A 24,938-nucleotide genomic window follows, 5' to 3' on the forward strand; every position below is an offset into this window, starting at 1 on the left:
AAGTCCCAAACCTGGTGCCGACTAACGCCTCCATATATAATTTACGTCTCCAGTCATCATGAGTTTCATCTTTGAAATCATCATTAGGCCTTACAGAGGTTCTCTAAAATTTACGTAGCTGAAGAAAAGAAGCTTCCTCAACACGCAGAACAATGACAGGTGTGTCAAGACTTATTTTTCCTCTCCTTAATTGTGCCCAGTTTACCACAGACAACTTATCAACCAGATCTACCGAGACACCCATATCAATATCAGCACAACAACGGACGTCACAATTCTACAAAGCCCCCCCCCCCCCCTGATACCAATATCGCTGCTTCTAAAACACGACCTATACCCATATTACCATGCCCATCAGCGCTACTTACGATGTGGTTTTGAGTATATGGTCTCGCAGACGCGAGTTTACCGTAGCACTTATCAGTCTGCACACAGCTCATACAGTTACGCAAGTTCTGAATCACCCTCTAATTTCTTGGCATGCAAATTTTACCAAGGGCCTGTTCCGCGATAACCGTATAATGACAGGAGTGAATATTCCAATGCGTATACCTGGAGTGGCGGGGCTGCCTATATACGCTCGAGTACGCTTTCAGTCTCGTCGTGCTGTCTCTCGTGGGAAACGCGCACTGTATTCGTAGATTGGGCTCGAGTGTCGGTGCAACCGATTTCGACAAGCGAGTGTTTGCTCGTGGTAGCGACGTCGACACGTGCAGCAAGGTGGACGAGTCCCATTCACAAAGGCACGAATCGCCGCGACGCTTCCCTATGAAGGAAATGCCTGGAAATTTGCGTTCTTATCGACAGACGTAGAAAAGGAGTGCTGAAAATGGAATCAATCATCTCTGTCGCTCCGTACATATACAAGTGCGGTGTTAGCTCAGTCTACAATGGTTTCAATCTCGTAGATCGTATATACGTCCGACGGGATTATCTAAATGGGAGAGCTATTGAACAAACATAGTGGTGAAGAAAAAAAAAAGCTTCTAGACAGTTTCGACAATACATCTTCAAGGGCTCAAAAGATGTTGCTGCGCCGAAATGGAAAATAATGTAGAGATAATAATAATAATAATAATAATAACTTTATTTTTGTTAAGGTACCCAAAAACAACCACTAGGGTCTACTAATTGGTGCACCACATAAGGTTATACATGTGAGCAAAGAAAGTAAAATATACAAAACGACAGTAAAATACGACAGTAAAGTATACAAAAAGCCAACAAGGTTAACGGTGAAACAAACGAAGTTAAATAGAAACAATGGCACTAATACTAGTAAGAAAATCACGAGAAGGAGCGAAAATGTCGATGTCATGGTGTTGTAAGGCGGAGTTAAACATTAGTTGTAAACGATTGATTGGATGAAGCTTTGCAAAAGAGTGAGGATAGAAAAGAAGATGAGACCTCAGAGAACGTGAGGGCACTCGAAAGTTGATGCACGATAGTAGTTCGGGGCAGGCGATGACAGAATGTATGAGCTTATACAAGAAATGACAGTCACGAATCGTTCTGCGATGAGATAGTGTGGGGATCGAGAGTTTGTTCAGTATATGATCGTAGTTATAGTAAGTGCTACAGCCAAGATGACGAAGATGAAAAACAAAGATGAAGCGTCGCTGAACGTTTTCTATGTCAGCGGACTGAGTGATACTGAGGCAGTTCCAGGCCACCGATGCAAATTCAAGAAGAGGGACTACGGTGGAGAAGAATAGGCGAAGGAAACAAGACAAACAAGAGATAGCATAATCCAAATAGGAAACTGGTTATTGCGAAAATTGCGTACGAGAAGAAAATTTAGAAAGACACGGCGTTATTGACTGAACAAGTGATGTCGCCCGCTAAATCCCAGTATAGCAGCAAGAGGGACACTTGCACCGCAAATCACTTTTGTATCTCAGAGACGGCGTTCCAGGTTGCTTTGAAAAGGCGAAAAGAGTTCATGGAAGCTTTTAAAAATGCTCGTCGAATGACTTAGCCAGGTCTACCGTATAAATTAAATTACGAGTCGCCAAAGTTAAATTCCGCGCCCAATTGAGATATGGCAGTCGTCGAAAAAAACCTCTCAATCTCGTCGAAAAATCTCAATTGTATATGTTCTTAGGCACCTTGAGGTTTATGTGGTGTTCGTCTGTTTGTATGTTTTTGCCTCAGAAAAATTACTTTCCATCATGTAAATTCTACGCCCATGACCCCGCCGATTTCTCTCTCTCTCTCTCTGTCCCTGTCTCAAGGGCGTGGGCCAATATAATTGCTGCACGTTATCCACAAAACACCTTTCCCTGTCTCGCACGAATTCCACCTCTAGCCCAGATTTTCAGACAGACCATCCTCTGCATAAATCAAAGGGCACGTCGCCTACGGCTGCTGCTAGTTTGTCCGAGAGTATACAGCTATCCCCGAAAGTCCAATATTGGCTGAACGAAAGTGCAACGTAAACATCCGACCACACCTGCGGCATTGTACATAAAATAAATATATCGATAAATAAAAGCCCTCGCAGGAGGACAAGTCGGCCGCTGTAACAATAAGAGACGCCGCTTAAACGTCGGAGCGAATGCGTGGTCCTAAGTCTCCTTAGAGCACGCTTCTCCTTGCTGATGGTATTGTTGCGGTAAAGTACCCTTTACAGAACGCAACGCCTTCGAAAGATAGAGCTGGATTTTGGTGATGATGATTGCGAGTGGTTGATCACCACGAAAGATACTCTACGCCACCGCTCGTGGTAGTTTTGTGAAAATGTATGATGAGCAATACAGTGAGGACCGGAGTCCTACACTGTAAAAACAGAGCTTCACCGCATAGCACGCTCCTAGCCGACCATCATCCTGAATGAGAATGTTTCTCTCCCGTGACTTGGTGGAAAAGGGGACGCACAACATTTTTGTGGCAATTATGAACTGCATAATGCATGATGGCTGGATTTGACCATGGAACAAGCAATTTTGTCGTAGTGAGAGGGCGAAAGTCTAGCTGTAAGAATGAGTGAAGTGAGTGAAGTGAAGTGAAGTGAGTGAAGTGAAGTGAAGTGAGTGAAGTGAAGTGAAGTGAGTGAAGTGAAGTGAGTGAAGTGAAGTGAGTGAAGTGAAGTGAGTGAAGTGAAGTGAGTGAAGTGAAGTGAAGTGAAGTGAAGTGAGTGAAGTGAGTGAAGTGAGTGAAGTGAGTGGAGTGAGTGAGTGAGTGAGTGAGTGAGTGAGTGAGTGAGTGAAGTGAATGAGTGAAGTGAATGAGTGAAGTGAATGAGCGAAGTGAATGAGCGAAGTGAATGAGTGAAGTGAATGAGTGAAGTGAGTGAGTGAGTGAGTGAAGTGAGTGAGTGAAGTGAGTAAGTGAAGTGAGTGAGTGAGTGAGTGAGTGAGTGAGTGAGTGAGTGAGTGAGTGAGTGAGTGAGTGAGTGAGTGAGTGAGTGAATGAGCGAAGTGAATGAGTGAAGTGAATGAGTGAAGTGAGTGAGTGAGTGAGTGAGTGAAGTGAGTAAGTGAAGTGAGTGAGTGAGTGAGTGAGTGAGTGAAGTGAAGTGAAGTGAGTGAGTGAGTGAGTGAGTGAAGTGAGTGAGTGAAGTGAGTGAGTGAGTGAAGTGAAGTGAGCGAAGTGAGTGAGTGAGTGACAAAGAAATACATGGAGAAATGGGCACCACCACACGTGGAAACCGGCTACTCCATACCACGTAAACAACTCTGAGCGCATGAACGTACATATACACTTGGAGTTGGAGTGTAAAGATCTCAGATACGAAGAGTCACACAAAGTCACAGCAGCTCAAAAAGAAAAGAATGTACGTGTTGTTCCAACAGGTTGGTAGCGCGGGAAATGCAGAAGAATACGTCCCCTACAGCACGTCGCTGCACATTTGAAATCATTGTACATCTCAAAGGGTACGCTGTCTTACCAGTGTATGATTGAGGAGGACCTACCAAGGCTACCGATGAAGCGACATTACACACCTAAAACGTAAATATCTTACAAAACGTCTCCGTGCTCTGCAAGAAATGCCACAGGCCTCAACTGGTTTGTCCAGCCTGCTACAGTGCACTTGGGGCTTCACGGTCATCGCATTAGTAACATTTACACCAAACTAACGTCATTGTCAAAAACAATGAAGCCAAAACGGTAGGAAGAACGGCAAGTGAGACCCGGAACAAACACATCAGGGGCTCATTTAGAGTGAAACTTCGTTATCTCGTCACCGGATAATGCAACATTCCTGCTTTGTGGCATTCGCCCGTCCTATGGAGATTGTTCTGTTGTTCGGAGGTTGTCCCCACGCAGTTTTCTGTTTCTTTTCTATTATTTTTCTTCTTTTCTTTTTTTTTTTTTTTTTTGCGCGATATATTGCGAACACCGTTCGCGCCAGGCAGAATTGGTTGAGAAAGGTGCAGAATTGGTTCTCACACGTTACTACGGCACCAGGTAAGCAATGTAAGGATGTTCTTTGAACTTTAACCACATTCTCGCTACATTAAAGGATCTGTGAAACGTCTCGTAATTTCCATTCAACACAATTATTTCATTACGGACGCATACAAAATGGGACTCACGTGAGACGATTCACGTAAGATCCTGATATGCGGGTGTACAACAACAACAACAACAACAACAGATAAGTAATGTTGATGTAGTGGGATGTTTCGCCGCTGAGGCGGTACCCTATCCCATTGCTTGAGGGGGAGAAGATGGTGAATGATGATGAATGTTCAGAGTTCACGCAGGAGCCCTGTTGCTGCTAAGAAGGTGAAGAGAGTTTGCACACCTGCCCATAACATGGACCAAAGTATACTTAACAGCGTGGATAACATTATATCACAAATGTTAGCATGCAATGCATGCATGATCGTAATGTAATCTGCTTGTGCAAGTACCTTTGAGCTCTGTTACATAAATTTCCCCTAGGTGAGATTGTCTCAGTTCAACAAAAGAGAAGCTGCCGTGATAAAATTCTAGAGACCAATTTCGTTCAAGACATCGATGCCTATTGGTGCACGTGCTATTACATATTTTCATTCGACTTCATTACTGCATCAGAGAAATGTGTAATCAGACTCGAAAGTGGAGGTCTTCTTCGGTATGTCAAATCACGTAACGACAAAAGATTTCCCAAAAGGTAGCTTTTACGTTAACCGATTTAAACTGTGTGCAAACTAGTAGTGGGAATCATCGACTGCAGACGCGTCCCAACTACATCTACACGCACAACGACATCAGGGCCGTTGTCATCAAACCCCTCTCTCCTCTCAAGATCTCGGCACTTCGTCAAGTTCGCGAGACACTGCGTTACTTTGTTCTACATCACTCGGTCACCCCGTTGCATTCTCCAACACCACCGAAACACCCAGCCCCATAATTTGTGCGCTCTCTCTAACCTTGGTCCGCAAATCTTCTCCCAGGCCTGCTTCAGTCTCGGCTCGCGAAATAAGCGCCTTCGACACGGCCGCTCGCGGACGCTAAGTTATGAAGGAAACTCGAAGTTAAATGCGTAAAACTGCGGGAAAGTGCAGTTAGACGCATACCACGGATACTCCCCTGTTAGTGGCCACCAGGGGCATTTGCATGCGTTTCAGCGAAGGAGATATTCACGCCCTGCGGAGATATTTCCTTTTGTGTTTTTTTTTTTTTTTTGTTTAGTAACGGCCCCACCATCGTACCTTCCTACGTATCACGGCAGAGTGTTGGACGACTTCGTAGGCGCTTTTCTAAGAGCGAGGAGGAAAAAAGCCCGATTTGCATACCGAATTGCAGAGCAGAACAGAAGCGAGGCTTTTATTTACGCGCTTTATGCTGCGCTCCAAAAATGCATCTGCCGCCGCTCTCCTCCGTCAGGGGCGCTGTTATGTGCTCGCGCTCTCACGTAAGTTTTAGCTCGTTCTTTTCCTTTATTCAAACATCGTGCGAACGAACGCTGGGGAAAAGTCACACAGACCGGATGGATGTAGAAAATTTACTACGAGCATAAAGTATAAAAGAGACCACAAAGGCAAAATGAAGGAAACGGTATTGGGCTGCACGCTAAAAACAGAACCTCACCGCATAGAATGCTCCTAGCCAACCGATTTGGTGAAAAACGGGAGTCGCACGCCCTTTTGTGACACTAATACCCTACACGCTTAAAAATGAACTTTACCGCATAGCGCGTTCATAGCCAACCATCATCCCGAGTGACATCGTCCCCCCGAGTTGTTGAAAACAGAAGGTGTACGCCTTTTTGTGACACTTATGCAGAAATGTTAATTGACACAAAAAGGCGTACGCTCTGCGCTTTCCACAAATCAAGAGTGATGCAGGTATCACTCTGTACAGTGGTTGGCCTTCAGCGTGCTATGTGGTGAAGCTTTGCTTTAAGAGTGTACACTCTAAAAAATGAACTTCGCCACATAGCATGCTCCTAGCCAAACATCATTTCGAATGATATCGTTATCTGCCCTGATTTGTTGAAAACAGGAGGCGTACGCCTTTTTGTGACAATTATGAACATCATAAGTGTCACAAAAAAGGTGTACGCCTCCCGTTTTCGACAAATCAGGGCAGATAACGATATCATTCGAAATGATGTTTGGCTAGGAGCATGCTATGTGGTGAAGTTCATTTTTAAGAGTGTGTAGCCACACGGCAAACTTAATGCATTAAACGGAATGTCACTAACTTCACCTCCTAACCTCCTTCATCATCTTGAAAGACATCATTCTCTCCCCTGATTTGTTGAAAACAGGAGGCATACGCCTTTTCGATTACAGTCACAACATTGTCACAAAAAAGGCGTACGCCTCCTGTTTTCAACAAATTAGCACGCAGCCATCACTTTCTAATTATCACATATCCAAATTGCCACAAAAAAGCGTGTGCCCCCCTCTCTCTCTTCGAATCAGAGGCGATAACACCATCATTCGTGGCAATGGATGGCGCACAGCGTGCTATGCGGGAGAAGTTCCGTTTTTAGAGTGTAGGGGCGTGATTAGGACATCGAAGTTTTGACAGATGGTGTCAGTACAAAACAGTGGACCGTAGTGCGGTGACCTATGACAATCTTGCACACCTATGCACTTTAATCATTTCATAATCATTCTCCAATCGTTCCTTCTTATATGCTTTACATCATCCTTAACCCCACCAATCCCTGCGTGTGCTATTAGCCGCCATTTAGTGGCCCGAGTGAGCTGCGGTAACAGTTTCCACACTTGTAGAGCAACAATATCCATCTTATTCCTAACTCAGATCCAATCCACTCCAAGAACCATGTTTTCACGATGAAGTTTTAGTTTCAAAGTAGCAGGACATTCCAGAATTATCTAATGACTCAGTTCACCTTCAGTTTTAATGAGCTACGCCTACGTTTGATACAAAGCATTTCCAGCTAAAATAGGGAGCGCATTGAGAATAAATTAGCCTGCAGCGGCATGACGACGTAAGACCATACTTAAAGACTCGCAATATGTTGGACAAAGCACACGTGCTGATCAATTACTTATCGACAGTTCTTGGACAGAAATGCGAGGTGGTGGTGGTGGTGCTGGTGGTGGTGATGGTGATGGTGAAAGGGTTCGCCGTTGTCGGCCTCACAGAAGGTGGGCGACGTCACGACTGACGTCAAACAAAATGTGCGTCATGGGCCGACTTCTAAAGGAACTGTGCCGACATATGTCTGAGAGCGTCTGAGGGAAACCCAGGAAAAACCCCAGACAGCACAGCTTGCACCGGGATTCGAACCCGGTAACCTCCCAGTCACGACCAAAAATGCGAGACACACTAGACAAGCACAAAGGGCGGCAGCACGCTTTCGCATTCGGTAGCCACACCTCGCTACCATACCCGCACTTGAGTAGCCGGCCCAGTGTAGAGTTGGGCCAACATCTCCATATTTTTATTTTTACCAACCAACCAACCAACCACTCTTAGAAAAAAGGGTGGAGCAGTTTCACCTTTTAGGAGGTAATAGTTGTCGCATATGTTGTGCCTAAAAGGTTGCAAAGTCCTACTTGCTACCTCACTCCCAAGACAGAACTTCACCGCATAGCACGTTGTCCGTCAACCATTGCCACGAATGATAGGGCTATTGCTTCTGATTCGGTGAGCGAGGAGGGTCGTATGCCTTTTTTCTAGCAATTTGGATAGATAATATTTTCGTTTACCACCCTTTATCAGACGCTATATTGACAAAGGTGGTAACTATAGAAGTTGCAAACTTTTCCAACCCTTTTTTCTTACAGTGACCGACCGACCCACCCACCCACCCGACCCGACCCAACCCAACCCAACCCAACCCACCAACGCATTCGCACCAGTAACAGGCTGGCTTCGAAGTTCATCACTCAATAACCTGTCGCGGAGCAGTTGTAGATAGTATGAGAGGTTCCAGTGTATCTCTCGTTGGCAATCCACATTTGGCAAGATATACCGCCTTCAGCAGGCAGGGAGCTCTTCCGAAGCCAAAGATGAACGGGAACAGCGGGTGCTCGCGTTCCCCGACCTCCACTCGCTATCGCATCCTGTGCATGCGATGGATTTCGTCTAATGCATTTCTACGATTCCCGACGAAGCTCGGCCGCTCTACTTTATAATCAGATCCTGTACCGCTGTGAATTTCTACAGGTGTGCAGCGGCCCACCAAACGCATGCGTCAGAGAGCGATCGTGAGATTGAGTTATATAGGTAACAGGTTACTCGCATCGCTATAGTTTCAAACTTTAACGAGTTACCTTTGAAGGAAATAAGTGTACGACGCTTAAAAGTACTATAACTGCCGAAAGTAGGTTGCGATGAAAGTGACGCTATACAGTCAGCTAGCTTAATATAAGAAAACCTTTGAGCCAGCTTTCCTTAATTTTCAGTTTCATACGTTTTTATTCTCCAATCCAATCCAATCCAATTTCTGGTTTACTTAAAGCAACACTCCAAACCAGAGCTCAACACAGCGCTCTCACGTGGACTCTTAGAATTATACTATAAGGTATTTCGATTGAATTCGCAGCCAATTATTTATAATTCAATTTTGTAGCCAGGCTCTTCCCTTGCAGTGACGTCACTATAAGTATCTTCCGGTTTTTTGTTCTGTTACTGAGTTACTGAGTCACCGATTCGAGACAAAGTTTACTGATTATGTTTTATCACATCTCAAAACAATCTTTCATGTTTTTACTGCACTCCCCTTTAACTCGGATGCACACCCTCGTGACGTCAGCCAATGTGAAGTCACCGTACAGCTGAACGAAAACCTCGCCCATCCTTATTGGTCCTCCCAATCATGTGACCTCTCCCACGGTCTCTAAGCGTACATATTCGCAAGGTCCACGAGAAATACCCACATCGTTTATCGTTTATCCAGAAGATATCCAAACATCCGACTTCGGAATATGTGTCAAATATCTTGGTGGGAATCTTTCGAACGTTTGACCTTTGAGGTCGTCCGCCTATGACGCAACAAAGGTGAGCAATCGCACCCGTTCTCGTTTACTTCATGAACCCTCCCATTTCTATCGCTACACGCACGGGGTATCACTCATAGCAGAGTGAGCGAACTCAAATACGCCCACAGCAATAAAGCACTTCCCCTCTCCCATAGGACGCACTGCTCGGATGTGGAACGCAGGAGGAGGAAGGTAAGACAACGTTCATTAAGCCTTTAATTATCGTAATTGGGCCCCCGGAAGGTTGTCGGCAGTGCAAGGCATGATTCCGCGTTTATTAGCCGCGCAGCAGCATCGTAAATTCTCCGCGAGAAATCCCGCGAGCGCGCGCCAAAATACCGATTTCTAATGTTGCGTTCCCGCGTGCAGATACCTGCGTTGTGGTCGACGTGCTATGATATGTGCGTGCGTGCGGTCGAGCTTCGGTCGCCCTCAAATAAGGCTGCGAACGTGGTGTCGGATGGAAAGTTTGCCTGTGCGTGTGGCCACACACTACACTCTAAGAAAAAAGGGCGTGAAAAGGCATTCTATAGTTACCACCTAGGTCAGCATAGCGTCTGATAAAGGCTGTAAATGTCGCTGTGTCTTTATCACTTCCGATTTGTGGAAAGCGCAGGGCGTACGCCTTTTTGTGGCAATTAACATAAGCGCGTAAGTGTCGCCAAAAGGCGTACACCTACCGTTTTAAACAAATCAGGGGAGATAAAGATAACGAGATCCTTATCGGGTTTTTAAGTTATGATGGTGGTTGGCTAGGAACGTGTTAGGTGGCCAAGTTCTGCACACCTTCATCCCTTCACATCTTTTTGCTATAGTCGTGGCTATGCAAAACCCCCTAGGCTGGCCCGTCCTAAACAGTCAGCATACACCTTTTTGTATATACGCAGTTACTTTAAGTGCCACAAAAAGACGACCGCCCCGTTGATGTTGATGTTCATGTTGATGAAGAAAAATACTAAGGAGAGGTTCAATTCGTCACACGACGAATTCGGCTACTCCCATAAACAGACCCCACCCACCCAAAGGTAAAAAAATATAAAAGAGAACCCCCACCCCCACTTTCCGCGATAACTATACAAAGGCAAAAATCACCGATTAACTTAGCGCGCAGTGAGTTACATGGTCCTAATAGACTGACTCCAACGCATAACTCTGGATAAATGTCACAAGCGCAAGACAAGGCAGCATCCCTCTTGTCAGATGGCCAAGGACCCAGCACTTTTACGAGGTCAAGACGTTTGTGTTGATCCATACTAATTATATTGACCCTCGCAGTCCGATTATGAAAAATTCACATGCGCGAGTTTCTTGTTCTGAATATAAAAAAAACACAACAAAAAGGCCAAGCAAGGTCTCTGCCTTTCTTTCATTAATAAGGCGTCGCGTCCAAGAAGCTAGAACATCGTAAAGATCAACGAAAGAAGAGAGTAACCGAAAGTACGCACACGCAAGGCCCCCATACAAAATAGCATCATTTGTGAGCTTAAAAGCTCTCTCGGGACAGCTATAGGGAATGACCGTGAGGCGAACAATATAGCTCCTTCTTTCTGCATGTATGAAAAAAAGAAAGTCTCCATGAATGCGATTATGCAAATCAGCTAATCTGTTGCCGCTATCCAGTCAGCATCGACTGCCTTTCTCTATATTTTTTTTACTCCAGGCGCGAGGGACACAATGAAAGGGATAAAAGAAATAAATTCAGAAACGGAGGCGAGCACTATGCGATATGTGTATCCGTGCTCATTCTAATTTGCAGCTTTCCTACGCTCGTATAAGGATTTGGACGTTTGGCAAGCAAGGCACTTTTCTTAAAGGCGCGCGAATTCCTGTATGCGTGCATAAGGCGGGGGTACGAAAAATATGGCTCTGCATTCGAGTTGTGTGACTGTGCGAACCCCGGTACGCCATTCCGGCTTTTGTGAAGGACGAGTGTGAAGACGACGGCAGCGCAATTCTCTCATAAACATGAAAACGCGAAAAGGAATGTCGGGACATTATGCTGTAGCGTCGTACATATCAATGTTACAGGAGGATTCAAATGACGTGTTATTTTGGGAAGTTCTTTCATCGCAGTACGGATACACAAAATGTGTACCCGTGGCGGTGTCACGTGATGTGCTCGCATCGGTCCCTCTCTCTGAATCTGCTTCAGAAGCAAGTGGCGAGAAACATCAGGGTGGCACCACGTGTTGCGCTCGCTTCGGTTACTCTCTGAATGTGCTTCAGAAGCAAGTGGTGAGAAACGCCAGGGTGGCACCACGTGATGTGTTTGCTTCGGTCCCTCTCTCTCAATCTGCTTCAGAAGCAAGAGGCGAGAAACATCAGAGTGGCACCACGTGTTGCGCCCGCTTCGGTCCCTCTCTGAATCTGCTTCAGAAGCAAGTGGTGAGAAACATCAGGGTAGCACCACGTGTTGCGCCCGCTTCGGTCCCTCTCTGAATCTGCTTCAGAAGCAAGTGGTGAGAAACATCAGGGTGGCACCACCTCGCTTCGGTCCCTCTCTCTGAATCTGCTTCAGAAGCAAGTGGTGAGAAACATCAGGGTGGCACCACGTGTTGCGCTCGCTTCGGTCCCTCTCTCTCAATCTGCTTCAGAAGCAAGAGGCGAGAAACATCAGAGTGGCACCACGTGTTGCGCCCGCTTCGGTCCCTCTCTGAATCTGCTTCAGAAGCAAGTGGCGAGAAACATCAGGGTGGCACCACGTGTTGCGCTCGCTTCGGTTACTCTCTGAATGTGCTTCAGAAGCAAGTGGTGAGAAACGCCAGGGTGGCACCACGTGATGTGTTTGCTTCGGTCCCTCTCTCTCAATCTGCTTCAGAAGCAAGAGGCGAGAAACATCAGAGTGGCACCACGTGTTGCGCCCGCTTCGGTCCCTCTCTGAATCTGCTTCAGAAGCAAGTGGTGAGAAACATCAGGGTAGCACCACGTGTTGCGCCCGCTTCGGTCCCTCTCTGAATCTGCTTCAGAAGCAAGTGGTGAGAAACATCAGGGTGGCACCACCTCGCTTCGGTCCCTCTCTCTGAATCTGCTTCAGAAGCAAGTGGTGAGAAACATCAGGGTGGCACCACGTGTTGCGCTCGCTTCGGTCCCTCTCTCTCAATCTGCTTCAGAAGCAAGAGGCGAGAAACATCAGAGTGGCACCACGTGTTGCGCCCGCTTCGGTCCCTCTCTGAATCTGCTTCAGAAGCAAGTGGTGAGAAACATCAGGGTGGCACCACGTGTTGCGCTCGCTTCGGTCCCTCTCTCTGAATCTGCTTCAGAAGCAAGTGGCGAGGAACATCAGAGTGGCACCACGTGTTGCGCCCGCTTCGGTCCCTCTCTGAATCTGCTTCAGAAGCAAGTGGTGAGAAACATGAGGGTGGCACCACGCAATGCGCTCGCTTCGCTCACTCTCACTGAATCTGCTTCAGAAGCAAGTGGCGAGTGATCCGAGATTGACATCACGCGACATGCTCGCTTTAGTGAGCAGACACGATGTTTCTGCGCTATTGTAATAAGATGTAATGATAGTGAAGCTGTCCCTTCGGATCTGCTTAGGTATTCCAGCGGCGTTAGCGCCTATACGCGAGAGTGTTTCGCTGTCCGGAGAAAAATTACCGTGATCGTGCAAAGTCACTTTAATTACATGCACATTTGTTTTGTCTTTCGCAACCTATATGTCGCGACAAGATGTTGACATGCTGATCGACGTATTTGTATACAGCACAGTAGAATGCATTCTGCATACGCAGATTTGTTCAAAGTGACCAAGAGACTTCCGTAATTTTCTGACATTGCGTTATCGCTATTGTGAAAGAGCGAGAGAAATATTTAAAAACGACATTTCACTCGTTCATCCCCAAGTACACCGCAAGGAGAGCAAAGCGGAGCTCAACGGAAAAGCGTTTTCCGGCTAGAACACAAAATGTTAAAGCCCAGGGGTTATTGTATACGCTCTATGACCGACGTTTCGGTTCTGACAGTTGACACTTACACTCGGGGAAAGAATCGTACTGCCCCAGGAAGAAATGCCTGTTAATGCGCGCGGGGAAAGTTCGTTAATGTGAGCGATAATTTGAATGTTATGTAACGTCCACCTTGAGTGGGCCATTCGAGCCAGCAACATTACGACAGCGACGTCATTCATATAGAGCAGACAGAATGTCTCGGCCAGAGGAATTATCGTCGCAGAAAGCAATTAGCGCTCTGTGTACGACCGGCTTCGCGGAGCGCGTGCAGCAGATGGTCTTAACTCGAGGAAGCCGGCGAGGTTAGGAAATGCGCTAACGAACTGACGGTTGTCGTGACATTCGCAAGTTACACCGTATAACAGTACTGCCGCCTCAACTGTTTCCCTTGACAAGTATGGCGATATGCTATAGGTTATTGCAGTCGGCGCTTCAGGAGACGACTATATGAAAGAAGAAAAAAGAGAGAGAGAGAGAGAGAGAGAGAGAGAGAGAGAGAGAGAGAGAGAAAGTAAATTCGGAAGCAATTACATCATGTAGTCCCCAAATTGCAATGGCTCCCCATTTTAGTCCGTCTGACCCCGAAATTTGTATACGCAGCGCTGCAAATAGTCCCTATACCTCCGTGCATTAAAAAAAAGACTAAAATTACCAATTCTGTTCTTGAAGTGCATGTTACAAAAGTTCCGGAATAGAACTGTTTAGTTTTCTTTCTTTTGTTTTTTAGCATTCCGTTTCAAGGTTCCATAAATTGAACCCCTGTATGCAATAGGGGGATAAGTCGACTTATCCCCTTTTTAGTACATTTGCCGCAATGACATCTACTTACCAGAATGTGCCTGACAAAGGCACATACTGGCCGTATTGCAATTTATTGGCCAGCTATAGGAGGGTAAGAAACGTAAGAAGCGGAAAATGCACGCGTGTCAATGCGACAGACACCAGCTCATTCACTCGAAGTCGGCCAGGACGCACATTCCTCCAGGGCGTTAGTCGTGTGACGTTGCCCCCCTCTGTGAGGCCGACAATGGCGAGACCTATCACCAGCACCACACGCATACAAATGGCGTGGCGTAAACTTTGCTACGATGCGGACATGAACTTCGACTTCCACTCGAGAAACATGTGACTGTCACAGCAGTGCTATTGAGCGTTGTAATCGGAAAAACGTGTGTAGTAACCAAAAACAAATATTATGCTGGTCATCTAGCACATTATTTTCAAGATTGCGCTCCTTTATCAGCACGATAAGCTCGATTCTGGCTGCTCCTCTACACAAAGGTGATTCCACCCTACCCGGCATCGCCATCCAAGAAGGGAACTGATGTTCTGAGACTGGAACACGTAGAAGGGACAAATACATACAAAGCCTCAGTCCTCGAGTCCTACGGTTGGTTAACCTATTCAGTGACTTCCTTCTTTCACCGTCACCATCCAGAAGATGTGGGTTCGAGTCCTACAGCTAGCTAACCTTTTCAGTGACTTTCATCTTTCACCATCCAAGTTCGACTCATGAAAACTGATTTTTTTTTTTTCGCGTTGTGTTACATTGAAAAATGGGATATGGCATGCTCGTGGATTTTGTTCAATTTCTGCTAAGTCACACACCCGAAAACGATGCTAACAGGAGATGCATGTAGAAGAGACACATACATACATGTTACACATTTTGTATTTGCGTTATTCGAGGAAACCCAGCTGCAATTACTTAACCAGATTTTCACTCGAAATTTTCTCGGCTTGCTATTTTTCGACTTATCCCCTTATTGCGTACAGAGGTTCAGTTGTTCACGATTGATTGATACGCTGCGCATACTTCACAGACGAGAAGCGAAAGATTTCAATAAATTTCCTTTCTAAATTATACCTTTTACTGGGATCGCGAGTAAAACTTCACGATGATGTCGCGCTCCAAATTTCCGTAAATAATCCGTATCGCATTGGTTTGGTTTGGTTCGGACGCAAAGAAAAAAGAGGGGGGGGGGAGAAAAAACACATTTATCTCATAACGCGATTTTATAAGGAACGCTGCAGAACTTGCTCACGACGACAGATTCGATTAGAAGCCCACGACTGTATAGCGAAAGAACTACGTTAATTTCTCTTTTCTTCTCGTTATCGTTCCAAAAACGATTCCCCGAGAAAAGGTAAAATTTCCCCACACTCCCGCTTCGTCACATGCAGCTGTTTAAACAGACTGAGAGCACTCGCAGTGTTCCAATAGAGCGACGCCGTTTTCCATTTCTTTCAACATCCGCTAATGCGTTTCACCATTTTGTGTGAACGCTTTGATTATTCAGTCGTCTGAGCTCCAGGTGGTCGGTTCTTTGTGTGGTTTAGATTCATTTACGTTGTTACGTCAACCTATATACTAGGAGTTGTGCCATCAGTTGTGCGAAACGCGTTGAAATGCGGTCGCTTTGTTTGGCTACCGCAGATGGTCAATTTTTGTCGAAACTCTCTCTGAAAGTCTACTAAATCTCTATTGAAAGCCCTTTAATGCCCTTTGAAGTCATGCAATTTCTTCTTCTTCTATTTTTTTTTTTTTCGTTGCTACTGTGGTCATTACACAAGTGTATCGCAAATAAAGTTTGGGATGACGTTCAATAATAATAATAATAATAATAAAAAGAAGTGTGTCTGCCTGCTCAGCAAACGCGGCCAGTTTCACACCTGAAAAAAAAAAAGAAGGAAAAAGAAATTCAGACAGTCCTACGGACGAAGCGAAGACCAGCAACGGTGCTCTCCGACGGATGTGGCAAGGACCATGAGGTACAATATGTCTTCCAATGTGACACCTGTGGGGATTGGAAGAGCTTCCAACTGCGCCATCTGTCGTGCGGCCTGGTGTTCAGGGAGTCTGCCGATTACGTGTTGGCGGCACGTGATAGGTCACACGACCCCATAAAGCCACGGAAAATATCCTGGTAGTTGGCCCCCACTGAGTGATACTGCTTCAAAGTATTAACACTTAATTACAATAAAACTCGTGCGAACCGTAGTTAGGAGGAATAAACGTGTATCCTAAGAGGCTTGCGAGTGGAAGCCACAAGTGACCGGACAGCCTCCATTTCAAAATCATTTGCCTTTTGTGGAGTCCTGGACAAAACATTATACGTATCGCCGTGCGGCTTTGTTTCGTACACGACGAAGGGGTTCCACTCATAAAATCATCTCGTAAACAAAGGCCCTTGAAAAGAAAGGCTAGTGGCTTGGATGAAAGCGGACAAAACGCAAGTATAAACAGAATAACGCCAAAGCAACCACTAAAAGCTGAATGATTTAGTGCCGAAATGTACAGTAAAGGATCCTGAAGGTCCTTTATTGTACACTGTAATAGTAAATCATTCACTTATGAGTAGTTGCTGGGTTGCTCTTCTACTTGTCCTTGTATTCTGGTCGCTTCTGTTCCAGGTTTGGAAGGGCGCTTTTTTTTCTAATCGAAACGTTGAATGTAATTGTCAGAATTCTGTTAAGTAGCTAATTAGCGGTGCTTTCTGCGATAAGAATGGTTCAACGCACAATGTACGTACGTATTACACAAATTAATTAATCAAGTTTGCTTCGTCTCGGCGTGGCCATATCACTCGCTTGGTCGCTCCGACATTCCGATTGTGCATGTGTTCCAACTACGCTATGTTGACAGGCATCGAGCATATAATCATAGGCTGTGATATCTACTGCGATGCAAGAGGGGCACTGCGAGACCGGATGAGTAGCCATCACCATCGTTAAGAGCATAGCAGAGCTCTCGTCTTTTTCGTTTTTTTTTTTTTTGTTCCTGAAGCACCCCTGAAGTATCCCTGAAGCAACATCCACATTGGCACCGGTGCTAGGTTCCTGGCCCAATATCATGCCCTGCTTTCCTTCCTGGAATTTGTAATGGACATCGGTCTATTTAGCACTCTTTAGTAGAGCTAGACTCATATTGTGACTGTTATGTCTCGGTGGGCGTGTGACCTTGCAAAAACTTCGTTTTCTAACGCGCGCGGAGAGTGTATACGCCGAAGTCTGCCGACTACAGATGTTCGCGGGGGTCCCGACGCGCTTTTCCGAGGACTGGACAGACAGAGCGATGGCCGCCGCGCGGCAGACAAAGTTGCGTATGAGTAGCTCGGATAAAATTTTGGGACAATATATGACACCACGCTAAATTTACTTCGACATCTCAACTCAACCATATCCTGGACGAGTGAACGCGGAAACAGTAGAAAACAACAGCATCGGCATATTCAAAAAAGAAAAAAAAAGGAAAAAAAAACCGCTTGTGGTCGACGAGTATGTCAACATTGATGCGCGTCACTCGTTCGACCTGTACGCATCCCACACGCGTCCCATGCGCGTTTCGGGTGGTCGTCTCACGGGTGTTTCTACGGCGCGCGGGCAGGCCACGACGTGCGTGCGACGTTTTGACGCGGAGAAAACGTTCCATGCGTTTACCCGAACGGCGTCTCTCATTCCACGAGAAATTTTTGCACTTTCGTGCCCCTTCAATTTTTATCTTTTATATCTTTTTTTATCTCATATCTCTACAGATTCTTTAATGCCGCGTTAGCGCCGCGATGCAACTGGGGCTATGAGCGGCGTACAGACGAGGACAGATGGAGAGAGGAAAGCGGGAAGGAGTGGGGGACAGGGGTATGCGTCCTGGGCCGACTTCAGGGGGAACTGTGCCGACATTCTTCTGGAAGGACTGCCGCGGAAAACCCAGGGAAAACCCTAGACAGCACAGCCGGTGCGGGGATTAAAACCCGCGTCACCTCCCAGTCTTGGCGGAAAGCGGTCATCGTAACCACTATATGCCACGGGAGTTGGTATGTATGCCTAAAGATGGACTTTTTGAGGGATTACTGAGTATATCCAGGTGCGTGCTTGTATTTGAAGGCTTGATTTCGAAGCCGTTACTTTGATATGAACCGCCGTGAGTATATGTATCGTGCGTTGCGCGTATAGGGCCCATTGAACAAAATTGTCACTGGACGGCAAAAGCCGAAAGCAAGAGATATTTCCCTTTGACGGCTTTCGCCCGAGGACACATGCATCGATTTCCAATGCGGAGGCCAGAGACCCGCCTCGGGCAGCCACTTGCCAACGCGGGTCCCACCGGAAAATAAGGAAAGGGAGTCCGCGAAAAGTGTTACAAGCGAGTCCTGATTAGATTTCTTCTCCGAGACGAGTGCGTTTCCGCATAACAAGAAGATATATCGCCGCGTGATACACGAATTCGCAACGTAAATTGCAAGAGGAACAAGATTTCTCGTACAGTTGTCCGAACATTGCAAGGGTGCACGCAAGAATGAGGGACAGCAGTTCCCTGTATTACGCGTTTTGCAACAGCACATATTCCTCTTTCTGTTTCAGCAGTCTCATCGTCGTCATCTATTGTCTGTTCTGTTTCAGTAGTGTTCGTGGCGAAGCACAATTTATTTTTCTCCTGTGGCAGAGCAAGACGAGCAGCGTGAAATTCGCGTAGATGGCAATGCATGAACGAATTGAATTTTATTATCTTTACTGGACGGTATTGCTAGTTTAATGTACGTTCATTCTGCACAAAAAAACATATGTGTGCTTCTTGCGTGTATATAAAATGTATAAGTGGCAGAGGTGTGCTTTGGTTACGTTTACAGTGCTCGAACATCTTGTCATACTTAAATACATCGCCATCCCAGCGTCCGGCCTTGAACTGGATGACACTCCGTCTCAAGTTGAAGTACATCTGCACATGTCTTTCGTTACCAAAACTTTGGAGAGTAACTGAAGAAGAACACACCCAAAAACAAACAAGCAAACAAAAAAGCAGCACTGCCCCTGAGTAGAAATTAAACTTTTACGACATTCAAGAACTTTTACATTAAATATTTATGACATCCTCCTCTGTTGTTTACATAATCAGCCAATTTTTCGGTGAAACTCCATTTGATGTGCTAACAAGAGTGTTTTAAGGTTTTGCGAAATCATTTAATTCCGTTTAATGCGCACTGTGGTGGTTCTACAATTTCAGCGTACAGCAAACAAACGCAGTCTGGAAATCATGTGGTATTTGCACTGTCACGCGACCTACTACCGCCTGAAGCTGGTTGGCTCATTAAAAGAAATAAGAAGAGGACAGTCGCACAAAGAAATGCATCTGCCTATTGTCTTTGGGCTTAACGGTCGTTATGACACTTTCCCCAATTTGAAACGCTGAAAGAAGGTACGTACTTATACGTTTTACGTGCAAGCGACACTTTTCGGACGTTCCCATTATAAAATTTCCTATGAGTCAAACGAGAATTCTCTCAACCGGTGCACATGTGTGCCGCGTCAGACCCCAACGATAAACGGTTTAGGGGAGGCTTCAGAATCGATCACCCACGAAACGGCCGGATAAAAATAACGAACTTTCCCTCTTCCAAATGAGGGGAAGGAAATGAAGGGCACACCGCACCTCCAAAACGAACGCTTCATCAATCTAGGGGGTCCCGTAATGAACTCTTCGCGTTATGATGTTAGACACCAATGTATATATACACTGTTGCGCGCGCGTGTGTGTGTGTGTCTACTCAGGCACACGCAAGGGTGCAGAAAAGGGTGTTACATTTGGTCTTCTCAAATGATCTGATGGTGATGATGTTGATCTGAAATGATCTGAGAAGGAACGGGAGAGTAAATCTCCCTAGTAAAAGCAACTAGCAGAAATAACGGAAACCATTCCGCGTTAGATACATTTTCCCTATAACAATATAACTTGTAAGTCCGTTCCCGGAGGCAGCGTGCGTGCCTCCATTTTTCAACGTGGGCGGGAAGCAGGGAACCATGCACGTTCATTTTCTGGATCAATGCTTTCTTTGAACTATAGACTGGTGAAACTGACGCGAAAATGTGCTTTATTAGTTATGCACGTAAGAGAAGAAAAATGTGGAGATGCCCTGAATTAAGGGCTAGATCAGGAGACAGGGAAGAACAAAAGTGTCTCAGGAGTGTCTCCGGTTCCAGCCCTCAGTATGCACCACCTTGTCTGCGCTCTCTCACTTCTGTCGATGCAGTTCACTATTCTACAGGCAATCGTATGTACATGTGTGATTTCTCTGGATAGACTGGATTAAATATGAGGTGAGCTAGGTCTCGCCTGAGGTGTTGAAATCCAATCTACTGAGGCTGCAATACGAGAAGGAGGAGGGTTATGCGTAGATTGGTCACAAAACATTACGACCTGCTACAATGCATATAGGTTGTTAGCTGTTAACAAGTGAGCCAGGTACTACCAAATTGAAACTAGGTGTGTCCATTTGGCGTGACACACCCAAGCGCGCCGCACGAGAATGCATAAGTCTCTTGTGACACAATTTATCGATTCATTAATTTTGTATAGTTTTTTTACGTCCTCGTAAAGCCGTACACTGCGCAATGATTTCGTTCAGCGAATGGCGCTGCAGTTGCAAACATTGATGGTGATGATAGGAGTTTTTATGGCGCAAACGTGCAGTGGCGTTGTGTGTAATGTGAGCAATGTAACGTTACATGAATGTTTCGTTGTTTACGTAAATGCTATGTTAAGTCCTTATGACGTAACAATAATAACGACCCCCCCCCCCAATTTTTTGCAAGACCCCCCAGTGCTTGGAATTCTGGATGAACCACGCTGTTCGTATTCATCGGGGAAAGAAGCTGAAAATTGTACGCTTTTCCCTTCGCTCTCCTCCTCAAGATACCCGACAATGAGGAGGCCTGGGACTGGTCTCCTCAAACGTTCTCTCGCAATGACTGGACAAATCGTTTGAGGAGACCAATAGGAGCCTGCTCTCCAAGTCTTAACGCCCTCTTTCGCAGATGCATTCCGCATCGTCGGCATTCACTAGAAGGAGAGAAAGAGGGGGAAAAGATAAACAGACGACTTCAGAAAATCCCAGAGAGCTTATCGGAATGGAGCGCAAGGTTTCCAGACTGTTTCGATTTCTCCTCTTTCGGCCCATTCATTGTCCATGACGTGTCAAGGCCAGCGAAAACGAAACGTGGAGAACTGTTCTCCCTTGCTCGTGACAATATTCTCCCAGGATGCAACGCGTGCGCAGGGAGCACGGGAACTTCCTGAAATCATCCATCGCGGTTTATTTCGCTCATAAATAAAAAAAAAAACGACGCAACGCCACGAATGCATGAATTATTTTTCTGTCATCTCGCGAGGAGAAATGTTATCACTTTAGTGTCCCTTTAATCTGGTTGCCGCATGTATAGTTCGGAGCCCGCGGTCATATCAAAGTTTGTTTTCCCTCCCAAGCATACGTATGATTGAAGGGAGGGAATATTCCCGCGATCTCATCAGATTAACGAGCGCATTGACACCCAGTGTGCCCGCACAAAGGCGAGCATTAGCATAAGCTGCACGTGCACAAAGCGCGCCGTACAGAGTGCGGCCCAGAGTCGAAATGGAGCGAGCGATTTCCCGACCAGAAATACCGCACGCGACTCACGGAACGTTCGCAGGTAATTAACATAGAAGACGAAAGGAGTCATGAATATTCAATTAGACCGCGGCCCCCTCGTTAGAGGCTTCTTCACCCCAACTGCCTCTGGTATGTGCAGACTCGCACTTTTGTTGCGAGCGATAAGGTTGACGACGCAGGCGCAAATCATGCGCCCCTTTCGTATAGTTGAAGCACTCTCAAAGCTAATAATACGCCTCTGGGGGAAACGCCGCGCGCGGGCTGTCAACACGTGTAATTTATAATGAAACTGCGCATATCTCTGCAGCCAATCCAGGTTTTGACCGACAGACGGTTAATTCGCTGGCGAACGTGGTGTGTGAAAGGATATATATATATATATATATAGAACGATAGTTTAGGATACGAGGCGTAAAAATTTGAAGAGTGGCGTATTTTTTCGTCAGTGTACTTCATCCACTACCTTTAAAGACGTTCGTAAACGGAAACAGAAAAATGGCTGCACCTTGCTTTGATCACCTGAAACGAGCTTCTTCAACATCATCTTTCAATCTCTATACGGTTCACACTGGGGCAGCGCCCAGCCTGCCGGCCGGGATCAACCGCATATCATCGTCTCCTTATGTGTGTGTGTGTGTGTGTGTGCGTGCGCGCGCTAAACGCGTTGAATTTGAAATACGGTAGCATTGTTGGGTCATCACTTGGCCATGTGACCACGTCATGTGGTCATAAAGTGTCACCCTATATACAGCTACCGCTCTAAGGATTTGCGGTAAAATATTCCTTGAAGTTCCGTAGCCTCGTTGGAGGGAAGTACGCGTATTTGATCACACACTCTCAAAGCAGCCGACCACCATCCCCAATGACATCGTTCAGCCCCCGATTTCCTAAAAACGGGAGGCGCACGCCTTTTTGTGACACTTACGCAGTTATGTCAACTCTCACAAAAAGGCGTACGCCCTGCGCTTTCCACAAATGGGGAGTGGTACAGGCCGAAACGCATGGGACGTTTTCCCGGCGTCAAAACGTCGCGCGCTCGCCGTGACCTTGCACACGCGGCGAAGAAACGCCCGCGAGGCGACCGCGCGAAACGCATGGGACGCGTACGGAGCGAGTGACGCGCTGTTTGAATGTACCGATGGTCTTCTTTCCTGTGGTTCCTGCGCTCATAAATTCCAGATATCATTAAAATGTACAAGTAAATTTAGTGTGATGGATAGTGTCCCAAAAATTTATGCGACCTACTCATACGCAATCTTGTCTCCCACATCATTCTGTCTACTTCTCGGAAAACATGCCTAGACGCGCGCGAATATCTGTACTGTAGTCGACAGATTCCGGCGTACACCCTCCGCGCGCGTTGAAAAACTGGTTTTTCCGAGGTCACACGCTTCGTTTCCACAGATCGGGAGTAATGACGGTATCATTCTGTGCAATGGTTGGCCTTCACCGTGCTATGTGATGAAGTTCTGTCTTTAGAGTGTACCTCAGGAAAGCGCGGGACATACGCCTTTTTATGGCAACTGACATAACAACATGAGTATCACGAAAAGGCGCATGCCTCCAGTTTTCGATTAATCAGGGGAGAGAGCGGTGTCATTCGGGATGATAGCTGGGAACGTGTTATGTGGTGAAGTTGTGTTTTAAGGGCGTACTAGAGCCACGACAGGTTACGAAACTTTCATACGAATGCGATCTCACTTGATACTACTTTATGTCATCTTATCACTCTTAAAACAGACTGTGGTGGTGATATAGTGCTTAACGAGCTCGGCCGTTGTCGGCCTCACAGGGAACAGAACTTCACCACATAGCACGGTGAAGCACTGCACAGAATGACACCGGTATCACTTCATGATTTGTAGAAAGTGCAGGGCGTACGCTTTGTGTGACAATTAAAGGAGGTAAGAACTCCTATCTGCATTATTTAGTTACGGATATAATAGGTATGATATTGTTCTTCTACGCTTCGTAATTCTATTTACAATTTATTGTTCAATACTTCTCCTTCATAACGTGTGCAGCGTTAATACAAAAACGCACTTTTTCCGGATACGGGCGAGTAGGCGCACCGCCATCCAGATACTTCCATCATTGTTACGTCATCTGAAGAATTGCAGCACCCAATCAGAGCCAACGCGGAGGTACGCATAACGTTCTGTTTTACGCTCTTAAAAATGAGCTTCGCCCCGATTGACAACGTTCTCGTCCCTGATTTGTTGAAACCTGGATGGGAAGCCTATTTTGTAGCCATAATACGGCACATAATGGCCCCACATAATAGACTCCGCCTCCCGTTATCGACAAATTAGGGACGAGAATGTTGTCATTGGGGATGATGGTTGGCTAGCAGAGGGCAATATGTAGTGAAGATGCGGACCTATTAGATTCATCTATACAAAAGGTGTCACAACCAACAAGTTAAAATCACCGTTTGGAGCCTCACAGTCGGCGGGCCAGCTTGGTAGAGTTCATAGCCCCTTTAACGTAACTGCGTAAGTGTCACAAAATGCGTACTCCTCCCGTTTGTAACCAGTCAGTGGGCAGAACGATGTCATTCAGGATGGCGATCGCCTAATAGCGGGCTACATTCTGAAAACAGAGCTTTGCCGGATAGCATGGTCTTAGCAAATCAAGAGCCCAAATGACAACGTTATCTCCTTTGATTTGACGAAAACGGGGGGCGTAGGCCATTTTTGTGGCAAATATTAACTGCATAATGCCACAAAAATGGCGTACGCCCACCGTTTTCCGCAAATCAGGGGAAAGAACGACGTCACTCGAGATGATATGGTTGGCTAGCAGCGTGCAATGTGGTGAAGTTCTGTTTTAAGAGACTGGGAGGTACAGAGGTTCGAATCCCGGTGCCGGCTGTGCTGTCTGGTGTTTTTCCTGGGTTTTCCTCAGACGCTTTCAGACATATGTCGGCACAGTTCCCTTAGAAGTCGGCCCAGGACGCACATTCCCAGTCGTGACGTTGCCCACCTCTGCGGGGCCGACAACGGTGAGTCCTTTTCCCCCACCACCATCACCGATTTTAGTTCCAACAACCGCAAGCTGCCTTTCTGCAGGGTCCGAACAAAAATTAATCTTACTCTCCCGCATTCCTCTGAATAAAGTCGTGGTGGCATCCAGTTCCTCTCGACAGAGTAATCATGTGCGTGGCAGCGGAA

At 46.2% G+C, this 24,938-nt stretch overlaps 1 protein-coding gene across 3 annotated transcripts in view; it reads right to left on the reverse strand.

Annotated features, from left to right (window-relative positions):
- Positions 1-24,938, reverse strand: part of LOC135371080 (chondroadherin-like protein) — a 157,765-nt gene that overhangs the window by 52,413 nt on the left and 80,414 nt on the right. The gene's annotated exons all lie outside the window — the stretch shown is intronic.

The sequence above is a fragment of the Ornithodoros turicata genome, chromosome 10 (assembly GCF_037126465.1).
Source record: "Ornithodoros turicata isolate Travis chromosome 10, ASM3712646v1, whole genome shotgun sequence".
NCBI classification, from domain to species: domain Eukaryota; kingdom Metazoa; phylum Arthropoda; class Arachnida; order Ixodida; family Argasidae; genus Ornithodoros; species Ornithodoros turicata.